Raw genomic sequence first — 11637 nt, forward strand, 5'->3', positions numbered from 1 at the left:
ACTTCCAGGTAGTGTTAAACATAAGCTGTAAACAATATTGTAACTCTGAAAAATGCTGGTGTAGGTATAATTTTTTTGGTGCCAACACTGATGATGTTGACATACAAACACTCTATGTTTAACACTTTGAATTGTGTTAATTAATTTTTTTTCTGGTGGGTTTCCATATATACACTGCTAAAGTCTTTTATATACACTGCAAAACTGTGACATTTTAACATTTGTAGTGTTACATTTCTGATTTCAAATTTGCTGTGCTCCCAAAAACATACCAGGAGGTGGATTGGCTACACTAATCTGCCTCTAGGTGTGAACGTGTGAGCATGGTGCCCTGCAATGGACTAGTGTCTCATGTATAGTGTGACCACGTGGTATCCCTGACCACGATAAATTGTTTACTAAAGATAAATGAATGAATGAATGAATGAATGAATGAACGAATAACTCAAATGTTACATTTATGCTCATTCATCTATATCACTGTGTCTTTGCAAAGTGTTGTCTTTGTGTTTTGAGTTACCTCCTTCCCTATATATTGGGACTACAGAAGAAGGTTCCTCTTTCTCTCCCTCAGCTTCTAGTTTCTAGTTTCTAGTTTTCTTGACTCTTTTTCCAGGCACCTACTCATAATTTTTTTAATGTTTAATACATGATACATGAACAGAGATTTGGCACATCCATCCAGTTGTGTCTGATTCATGTATTACACAGGCCGTTTGGACGAGGCTGAATGTGTTCTACTGTTGTAGTAGATAATTGGAGACTTAGTTACCAGGCCTCAACATCACCAAGTATGAAAATAAACCAGATTTACCTGGAGTTTTGCAACCTACACTATACTGAACATCCATGAATATCCATTCAAATTTTATTGTATTTTAAAAATCATTTTCCAATAACTAAAGGATCCAACAAGTGAAAACAAGTCTTGTTTTACTAAAATTTAAAGCAATTTTAGCAACAAATAGTTATCCACAGAAGGATGATACAGATGTCTTAATTACATAAAGAAGTCTTTTAATCAAAAAGAATGGGTTTGAATAAATGCAGAGGTCTGATATAATACAAGAGGACTGACCACCAAAATAAACCTAATCTGCCCTCTTTATAGACCTAAATTTCTGTTCTAATGAAAAAAAGAAATTCTTTCAGACATTAGCCTGAAATAAATTTCCGTGGAGCCTGTTAACCTACGGTGTATTATAATAATACAGAGTGGGTGGCAAGTGCAGTGTGTCTTTACACGCACGCACACCTAATGCCGCTCATCTGTCAGTTGTTTCCGTTGCTTGACAACATTTGCTACTGATATTGTTTTTCTTAAATGGCTCAGATTTCAGAGAACCCCACGCACTTGGCAGTTCAGTTACTACTTCAGTGTTTCAGACTTGCTTCTGCTTGGTTTATAGTAAGCCAAGAAACATTCTCTCAGCCCTGTCAAGGTAGGTTAGAGCCAACTCATTATCTCTGGACAATAACCCATACAAGTGCTAAGTGAATTATTTGAAAATCATAGGAGATTTTATAAGAGAGTTTCATGTGTTCGAAAGTGCTCTACACCACCAACAACGAAACATCAACTGAGGCAAAATCTTTTGTTGTTCATTCCTCCAGTACAGTCTGTAGAATCTGTGCCAAGGTGAAGATTTATGTTGGTTGTTTCCTATAATTTATCACCCATCTACATATACTATATGGCCAAAACATGGACACCTGAACAATCACACCCATATGTGCTTGCTGAACATCCCATTCCACATTTATTCCCCTTTTGCTGTTATAATAACCTCCACTCTTCTGGGAAGGTTTTCCACTAGAATTTGGAAGGTGGCTGTGAGGATTTGTGTTCATTCAACCACAAGAGCTTTAGTGATGTCGGGTAATAATGTTGGGCGAGGAGGCCTGGGGTCCAGGCGGTGTTCCAGTTCATCCCAAAGGGGTTCAGTGGGGTTGATGGCAGGGCTCCGGCCACTCGTGTTCTTCCTCTCTAACCTTGTGACTTTGTGGACAGGGGTATTGTCATGCTGGAACAGGTTTGGGCCTCTTAGTTCCGGTGAATTGAAATTGTAATTCTACACTCACAGTAGATGTTGTGTTCACTGCTTCATTGCTAAAACATAATTTCAGGTATGGCATTCTGGTTTCGTGATGGGAAAATTTGAGGTTCTTTGGAAGAAATGATAAATACTTTCATGCTGTGTGCCTTTTACAAGCATTCAAGCTGACTCTCAGGTTCCGCAGAAAGTGTTGTGCATAATTGCATTAGTTCATTTCAGTTTGTCCGTGCTTTATTGGCATGAATGTTATAAATCACATTGTTGCCAAAGCAAATAGTGCAAGTGGATCAAAGAAAAAAAACATATATACACATATTTAATCATTACAAACATCATAAACAGGAACAGTAAAATATATATATACATATACAAACAAAGCAATAATAACAAGAACCTGACAGGTGAGTGTGTGAATATGGTGTGTGAATATGGTGTGTGTGTATTCAGGTTGTGTGCAGGACACTCTGTGTCTCGCTGTCCCTCAGGTTCTCACATTCCGATACATACTTTGCAGCGAGGGCTGCAGTGTTTCCTTCTCCCAGAATGATTATTAGTTTATCTTTCTGACCTTTGGAACAAGGAAGTGTCTGACGTTTTAGAGTGTTTAAGAGATACAAATGTACATGTTTATTTTTGTGTATGTATCTTTTTATCTTTGCAGACGGAACTTAGGCTGTGTGCCGGAGGCCAAGATCCAGTCGGAGGGAGACAGTATTAAAAGTGAGAGAGCCTGTAAAAGCCCATTTCCTTTCCTTGATTCTTAGCGGATACTTTTATGCAAGATTATGTAGTTTTTTTTTTATGCAAGGCCCAAGTCAGTATATTTAATAACACATATCACAGGTGTTATGAAGCAGAGACAGTACCAAACACTATGGTTAGTATGCTGTAGGATTTGGTGTATGGCACTCTTAAGCCGGTTTTACACTGTGTGATTCCAGTGGTCGTTTATAATTATTAATCATCACACTGTATGAAATAATTCAAATAAGAATTCTATAACAGACTGTGCAATAACATGTGCTCTTCATTTCAGATTATACAACGACGATCCTATGATTAAAGAAAAATTACTATTCTGCTGTACTATGTCAGCAGTGCAGCACAGGTTTGTAGTTCATTGACTGGAAATCAAGAAATAGTTTTGCATTGTCATAATAATAAATAAACTGTGTAAACAGAGCATTTGTGTGCTAATTAAAAGATTATCCTTTACGATGTGTGATTATGCCTGCGACAGCAAAATCAGGCCAAAAATCATACAGTGTAAAGCTGGTTTTGGTCGGGAGTAAAGATCGGTGGTCTTAGAACGTGTGACGGACTCACCCATGGCCGATTTAATACTACTGTGACCGAACACAGCTGATCATTGAGTTTATTTACTACTATGACAATGTGAAACTCATTATTTTCATGATTTCCAATTGAAGATCTACTAATCTGTGCTGCATTGCTGCACACCCAGTATGAATTTAATAATTTTCTTTAGTCATATGTCTAGGATCATCAGCAATGATGTAACTCAGTTTATTTTTAGGAAGTGTTTCGCCTTGGCATGATGCAACACAAAAACAATTCAGAATTCCCCTGCAAGATCCGCCTACCAGTAATAGCCGAAAAACTCTCAATCTCCCTCCCCCCCTTCTCCATAACCTGCAGCACTATCTGAGTGTGAATGTGAAACTAATCCAGTGAGAAATACACTTTCCCTGTTCATAGGTGGAAATCAGACTTGATCACAGAAGTGTTTCTCTGTTTCCCTGGTAGTTTCTGATATATTTAGCAGTTAGTAATTAAGTCTTTTTCATTGGTTAGCTCTGACATGCAAATACCTTTATTTTTTCAGTGCAGTGCACAACATTTGACTGGAAAAAGAAATTATTATATAGGTATAGTATCTGTGACCAAGCTTGACTTTTTTTTTTTTTTAAAGTGACAATTTAAAAAAAAAAAAAATGTCACATTTTGTTTGCATGTTGTTACACCAAACTGCATATGTTTGACTACTGAATATAGGAGTTATGTTATTCTTAATATACTACTGTTCTCATGCATTTACCACACATTCTTCATAAATTAGGAAAGAAGGGTATAATAAGTGCACTGTTGATCTACTTATATATTAGATACACACAATAAATATATTCTCCCATGTTTTAACAATGTCACCAATTAATGTCACATGGAGAGTTTGACTATAATTAATACAGTGGTTTTGATGATGCATGGAAATGTTGATGCAGTTAACTATAATGAAAGAGCACTTCCTATTGCATGATGGTAAATGACACACAGATGCATGAAAACATTGAGAAAGTATCTGAGAACCATAAAACAACCACAAGGTCATGAAAGTTTCTGTTACAGTTTCTACTACAAATTATTTTGTTCACTGTTCAACTCTAAACATGCCAATAAATCCACATGTGCCCAGGCTTTTGTTTGAGACCTCTGGTTTTCAGCATTATATACTGTTAAGTAATATATTTCATGTTATTTTTGATAAAGACTTCACTTGAGAAACACTGTTGCTCAGCATAATTTGCGTATGTTTTGTGGGAGTTTTTTCCCCCTAAAACATGTATTCTTTCACAGAAAATATTACTTTTCTTGTACAATATCTTGATGTATATGTGGTTAATATTATTGCCATACTGCAATATGTTCCACAATCATGAATCAATGTTTCTGCAGAACTTGGCAAAAATTTGTTATAAACCACAACTCCTTTGAGAAATGAAATGAAAGTAGTTAAGTATTATAACTTTATCTACAGTATTACTGTTACACCTAAGAAATTCTTTCCTCTGCAAAAACCTCTGCATCTATTCATGGCTAAACTGTTACACCTGAGAAATTCTTCCCACTAAGTGATTGTTTATGTGCTTCTGAATGTGTGTGGGATATGGTATGTTTGAGTGTGGCAATCTTGGCTCTGTGACAGTATTGGGGGCGTGCTGATAGCTGCCTCTTAATCCAGGGGCAAGTTTCACCAGCAGTAAAGCAGCTTTTGTGAAAGAATTAAGATGTGAGTGAGTGGGCAGCATTCTCTCATATAAGGTGGTGTCTAGCAGAATGGGAGATGCTCATTCATTCCAACAACATGGAAACGACTGTCTTCATCCACGAATGCCAGAACTTAACTAAGACTTCCAAAGGCATGCAGGAGTCCAGGCACTTCCAGTACAATTCCAGGTATCTCCTACTGACACTTGTTACTCTGCTGGGGCTCATGTTTGGAGGAATGGTTGGACTTTTTACAGTTTGGATGTCACAGGTAGGTTTGATTCCTCTACTTGGTTTGCTTTTATGTATTTGTGTGTTCACAGTAGGCTCTAAATAGAATTCAGTTCCTGTTTTTTTTTATTATTATTATTATTATTATTATTATTATTATTATTATGTGATATCAGCTTTGTGATACCTAATGTCTGTTGTCAGTGGTAATTCTGTTAAAAATTAACCTGATGCCCTAATACTGATATCTTTGATTTGTCTACAAGAATGTAGTCAAATCAAGTTTCACTTGTCCACAGGTAACACACCAGGTGAATGTCTCACATCGACTGATTATTTCAGGTAATTGTCAGACAATGATGTTCAACACTATACATTGTTCCATGCACGGAAGGAAGGGCTTGACATTTTAATTGCCATGTCTGCTGAATCTCTGGATAAAGTTTAGCATTTATTCAAATTACACTAATAACAAGAGTCAATTTTAGTTTTGGCTTGAGCTGGCTGGCTATGTCTGAAAAAAGTTGATTCAAAATGTATTGTGCTTTGTTCACAGGGGAGGAAAGCTCATATCCTATCTTCACAGTTCAACAAAATGGGACCTACTTTTTCTATGGCAAAATGCAAAAGAATGAAACAAGCACTAAAAACTGTATAGATGAGATCAGGTTGGCCTTGAGGAGGCCAACTGTGTCAGAAGATGTAACTAAGGAAGAAATTAAGGAAGCCAGATTTTGTAAAAATTCTGGAAATTATGTGGCTGAAATTGTGGCTGAAGTCCAGCTGGAAGAAAACAGTGTGGTGTACTTGGAAATCAACTGCCCTATAAATAATGACAAGACAAGTTTCTTTTACAGAGTTTTGTACATATCACAATGATATTATATCAGTTAAAATCAGTTAAAACATTACTTATCCTTTCTCTTAAGCTTCATATTTAAGACTGCACAACATCCTTGAAATATTGAGCTGCTTTCTGTTGCATGTAACATTTAAATAATACCTGCTCTGTATGATATGTATAAATGAATTACTGAATAATGATTTTATTCTGTCATTTAAATTCTGTCAACACATATCTACATATACATATAAGATATATGTTTGATTCATATTTCTCATACTGTGACATTTCTACAATTATTTTATAAAAATAAAAATTTTAACCTAACGCACTTATTCAAATGCCATTTCTAATTTAATTAAAACAACTTTTTATCATTGTTATCTAATATTATCATATTATCTACAACGATAGTGTATAACAAGACGTCATTTCACTGTGGTTATGAAAAAGTTTGTTTGGATAAAATGATTTATTTATTTATTTATTTATTTATTTTACTATAACAGCATAGAAACATCATTTGCATGTAAAGCTTATCTCATAACTATTAATATTGAATAGACAATAATAATAGTGAAGAGATAAAGCTGCAGTTATAATCCCATGCTATGATTCCGTATATGGACAAACATTCTAAATAAATAGCAGTTTTTAATTCAGTAACAACATTTTTACACATCACTGTGATGTATTTTAATAAGAATAATGAAATTTCATAGTATACCTAAATTTGGAATAACTCCTTAGATATGCTCATGAGGTCAACTTACATGTAGATTAGCAGTACCAAACAGAGTAGAGTAATGACTTGCTATGTCCTCTTACATTTCCAGATGCCTTTTATATGCTGTGCGGTTTGTTGGGGTTTGGGGTTTTATTCTTTTGAGCAATTCAAAAAGCTCAAGTCTCTCAAAGCCCATGTACAGTCTACAAATGTGTACAGGACCTGTAGATCTGCAAAAAAAAAAAAGCCTAAACGTGATAACAGAATCATTCAAAACAATGTATATCATTCATCGTTCTTCGCACTGATTTTTATTAATGTGTACCCTACTGTGTTACTGATGGTTAAAATAAGCATATATTTTTAAGCATATAAGCATATGGCTAAGCATTAAAAAGCATATGTTAAGGTACACTGAATACACTTCAGAATTCTGTGCACTTGACCATCTCTTGCTAATTATGCTAAGTGAGTAAAATTATAAATTGCGCTTGGCAGTCATGTATAAAATATAACTTGGTGTTATTGTTATTTATTCCTTTTTTCCATTAATACCATTTATGAGACCAAACATGCTGTGATTTACCTTAAAATCGTGACAGATAGTGACAGGCTCTCACAGCATAAAAATTGCAGTAGTGACAGTAATGCCATCAGGTTGGGAAAATTTTTTGTCTTGCCTAATTATGCATTCACATCAGCACATGCTTACTTCTCCCACTCCCACTGATGCAAATTCTGTCAATCAAAATGGATTTAGGTAAGGTAGATTTTACAGAACCTAACCAAGCATCACAACCTGTATGAAATTCTTGTAATATCTACAGAACATGCCTATATAGTGTATGGAATTCCTTTCTCTTACGTTACCTAATAAACTTTGCGTCATAACACTAATAGCTTCCCGCCATAGTGACTCCCGATACACTCACGATACTTACAATAGATTCATATGCAACACATCTTATCTTCTGTTCCTATTTGGAGAGAGAGAGAGAGAGAGAGAGACAGAGAGAGAGAGAGATTTTAAGTAGTTTCAATCCTCTGTATAATGCAGACTCATGATTACAACAGCTGTATAATATGACCTTGACTGCTAAGCATCATAAACAAGCATAATAAAAGCAAATTACCTGTACATGTTTATGAATGTTTTTGACTATTTCAAAGCTATACACAATAACTTTAGTTGTAGTCTGATCATTTGAAAAGAACAAGCTTACATGATCATAACTCAATTCTTGGTATTTGGAACACTAATATATCTTTAGTGCCTTGCAAGTATTCACCCCCTTTCAACTTTTCCACATTTTGTAGTGTTAAAACTTGGAACTGAAACAGACTTTACTGTGATTATATGTCATGATGACATACAAAAATAGTCCATAATATAAGAGGTGGGTGATTCAGTATTGTTTGAAAAATTATTTACAAACAAATGTAAAAGTTGTGATTACATAAATATTCACCCCCAAATATTCACCCCTAAATTAGTTCTGGTGCAACCAGTTGCCTCAGAAGTCAGATATTTAGTTGAAAGGAAATGACCTGTGTGCAATTAAAGTGTCATATGATCTCAATATAAATATTCCTGTCCAGAAAGGTTCCAGAGTTTGTTAGAGTGCATACTTAAACAAACAGCATCCTGAAGATCACAGAGGTAACTATGTAGGAGCTATGTAGGAGAGATTCACAGCTCAGCTGGGAGAATTTGTTCCCAGGACAACTATAGCCCGAACACACCACAAAGTCATACATCATAACACTGCAGGGTTTAAAGAACAAGTATGGTCCCCATTGATCCTGGAAAAGCTAATTTGCTAAGGACTCATGAGGGACCAAATGGCTATGAACCCACTCCTTTAAGGTCTGGCTCCTGACGTGCCTACTTTGGTCTTGAAGGTGTCCACAGTGAGGCAAGAGGAAGAAGTGATGATGTCCTCAGCTGAGCAGGGAGGGGGAGCGACATCTTCAGCCTAGCAGGCAGGTGGAGTGCTGTTCTCAGCCGAGCAGGGTGGCGGAGTGACATCCTCAGTTGAGCAGAGAGGTGGAGCAATGTCCTCAGTGGAGCAGGGTGGCAAAGCAATGTCATCAGTGGGGCAGGGTGTGGGGGTGGACAATGACGTCCTCACCAGAGGCAGGGGTCGAAACAGATAGGACATGAGAGATGTCGTCTGTGGCTTGCAAGGCCTCCTCTTCTTCTGGTTTGGGCGTTTTTTGGGAGGCTGCCTGGTCAGCCTCTGGACAGAACATGGCTTCTGGGGCTGCCCCTTTGGCCTCTGGCTTGAGCGTGACTTGTGAGGCTGCCCCTTCAGCCTCTGGTAGAGGTCTGCATTACTGCGGCTCTCTCGTGGGAACCGTGGGATCAGATTTCTTGTGGCGCGGGATTGTATTTCTGAATTAAAGACAATAGCCTTTTATTTTTAAAAAAATTATATATACAGTATATACAGTATATTATTTATTATTGGGGTGCACGGTGGCTTAGTGGTTAGCACGTCTGCCTCACATCTCCAGTGTTGGGTGTTCAAATCCCACCTCCGCCCTCTGTGTGCAGAATTTGCACATTCGCCCTGTTCTTCGGGGTTTCCTCCCCCAGTCCAAAGACATGCGTTGTAGACTGATTGGCATTTCCAAATTGTCCGTAGTGTGTGAATGTGTGTGCAATTGTGTCCTGTGATGGGTGGCTCCCTGTCCAGGGTGTCCCCGGCCTTGTGCCCTGGGATAGGCTCCCTGCGACCCTGTGTACGATAAGCTGGATGGATAGATACATATTTTTAACAACAAATGGAAAGTATGATGCAAACTGGAAAGTATGATGCAAACCGGAAAGTATGACGGAAACACAAAGCAACTGTCCGTGTACGCAGCACATGCATAATACAGTCTTCAGAGCAGGTGATGCAGGTGGTTGATAAGAATGACTAAGCAAATCACGGGTATGCTGTCATCAAAAGGATGTTGAACTTAGATTGGAAAATGGTCAGTTTAGTGCTAAGAAGCCAACCTCAGGCAAGACGTCTTATTCTTGCATGGATGGTTTTAAATAGCTTGTTAAAATTTTAATTTCATCTTACAGTACAGTAAGCCATAATAATTTTGATTGACAGAGGTCATATTTAAAGAGATCTGTTTTTCTCTGTGACTTTTTTTTTTTTGCTGTGTTGACAGTAAAATATGTTAAAATAATACTGTATGTTGATAGGACAAATAAAATCAATACACTTTGTATATTCGTTTTCCCCATCTCTCTCTCTTTCTCTAGGGGAAAATTTAAATGTGAGATTCTGAAAATGAGATCTAAATTTAGCGGGAGTGGTTGGGTGTGGAATAGCAAATCATTCTAAGCAGAAGCGGGAGTGGGCGGGTGTAGAATAGAACCTAGCGGGAGTGGGAGGGAGCGGGATTTTTAAAAAAACAGTCCCACGCAGACCTCTAGCTTCTGGCGTGTGCGCAGCTGTAAGGCTACTGTTTGTGTTCGGCCGTAGGCCAGCTTTGGGCTGTTCCAGAAGGGCCTTGATCCAGTTGAGCTGTATCTGGTTCTCTTGGATATGCTCGTCCTGGGCCATCTTGTACTGAAGCATGTCTGCTGCATCCATAGTGGGTCTTGCGTTCTGACAGGGATTGGAGTCCGAGGCTGATGCAAGTGTAGATAAGGCTTAATTGGTGCAACAAAAAATCAAACCCAAGGAACATGAACAAGAACAACAAGAACTAGGCAAACATGGGAACACAAGAACATGACGTTATCATGACAAATGCAAGACAAAGAGTGTTACCAGAGACAGAACTTAAATAACCGTGCTCATTAGACATAAATGTAACTCAGGTACACATGATCTCATGATGTGCAGGGGCTGATGGGTAACGTAGTCCTGACACACTGTTGGCTGCATTTTTTTTTTTTTTTTTTGGCAGAACCCAGGTAGAACTAATGCAGTTCAAATCCTACCAACAAATAAACAACATGTACTTAACATATATACAGATAAATTCAAAGTAGGCAATGCATTCAATGAAATAGTATTATTTCAAACATCATTTCATACATGAGGAATCAATAATCCTTGCATCATCCATGCAATAATGCTGGAGTTACATATATTTTCAATGTAATAATGTAAGGTACCAATATTATACATTTGCATGAGTTAATTAATTCATAATGTTCATGTACACTTTATGGCCAAAACTTTGGGGGAAACTGACCATCATACCCCAGTCTGTCCTTGAACATCCCATTCCAAAACCATGGGCATTAAAATGGACTTGGCCCCACTTTCCAGTTTTATTAAGCTCCACTCTTCTGGGAAGGCTTTCCACTATATTCTGGGATTTGTGATCATTCAGCCACAAGAGCATTAGTGAGATCAGACACTGATGTTGGTGAGGAGGTCTGGGGTTCAGTCAGTGTTCCAGTTCATCCCAAAGGTGTTGAGTGGGGTTGAGGTCAGGGCTCTGTGCAGGACACTCGAGTTCTTCCACTCCAACCTTCACACACCATGTCTTCATGGAGCTCGCATTGTCATGCCGGAACAGGTTTGGGCCTCTTAGTTCCAGTGAAAGGAAATTGTAATGCTACCGCAAACAAACACATCCTAGAAAATTGTGTGCTTCCAACTTTGTGGCAACAGTTTGGGGAAGAAGCACATATGGATGTGATTGGTCAGGTGTCCACATACTTTTGGCCATATAGTGTAGGTCTTCATGGTATAAGCACTTATTGGTGAGGAACCACCTAATGGGAATTATGATATTATTTCTTTGTGATT

The 11637-nt window shown here is 37.7% G+C and overlaps 1 long non-coding RNA gene across 1 annotated transcript; it reads left to right on the plus strand.

The window, feature by feature from the left end:
* The first annotated feature begins 2718 nt into the window (after window positions 1-2718).
* LOC117599674 (uncharacterized) lies at window positions 2719-6445 on the plus strand. Its single transcript, XR_004580080.2, has 3 exons — window positions 2719-5334; window positions 5561-5636; window positions 5851-6445. It is a non-coding gene; the product is annotated as an uncharacterized LOC117599674 (long non-coding RNA).
* The last annotated feature ends 5192 nt before the right edge of the window (window positions 6446-11637 follow it).

This window comes from Pangasianodon hypophthalmus, chromosome 19, assembly GCF_027358585.1.
Source record: "Pangasianodon hypophthalmus isolate fPanHyp1 chromosome 19, fPanHyp1.pri, whole genome shotgun sequence".
Classification (NCBI taxonomy): domain Eukaryota; kingdom Metazoa; phylum Chordata; class Actinopteri; order Siluriformes; family Pangasiidae; genus Pangasianodon; species Pangasianodon hypophthalmus.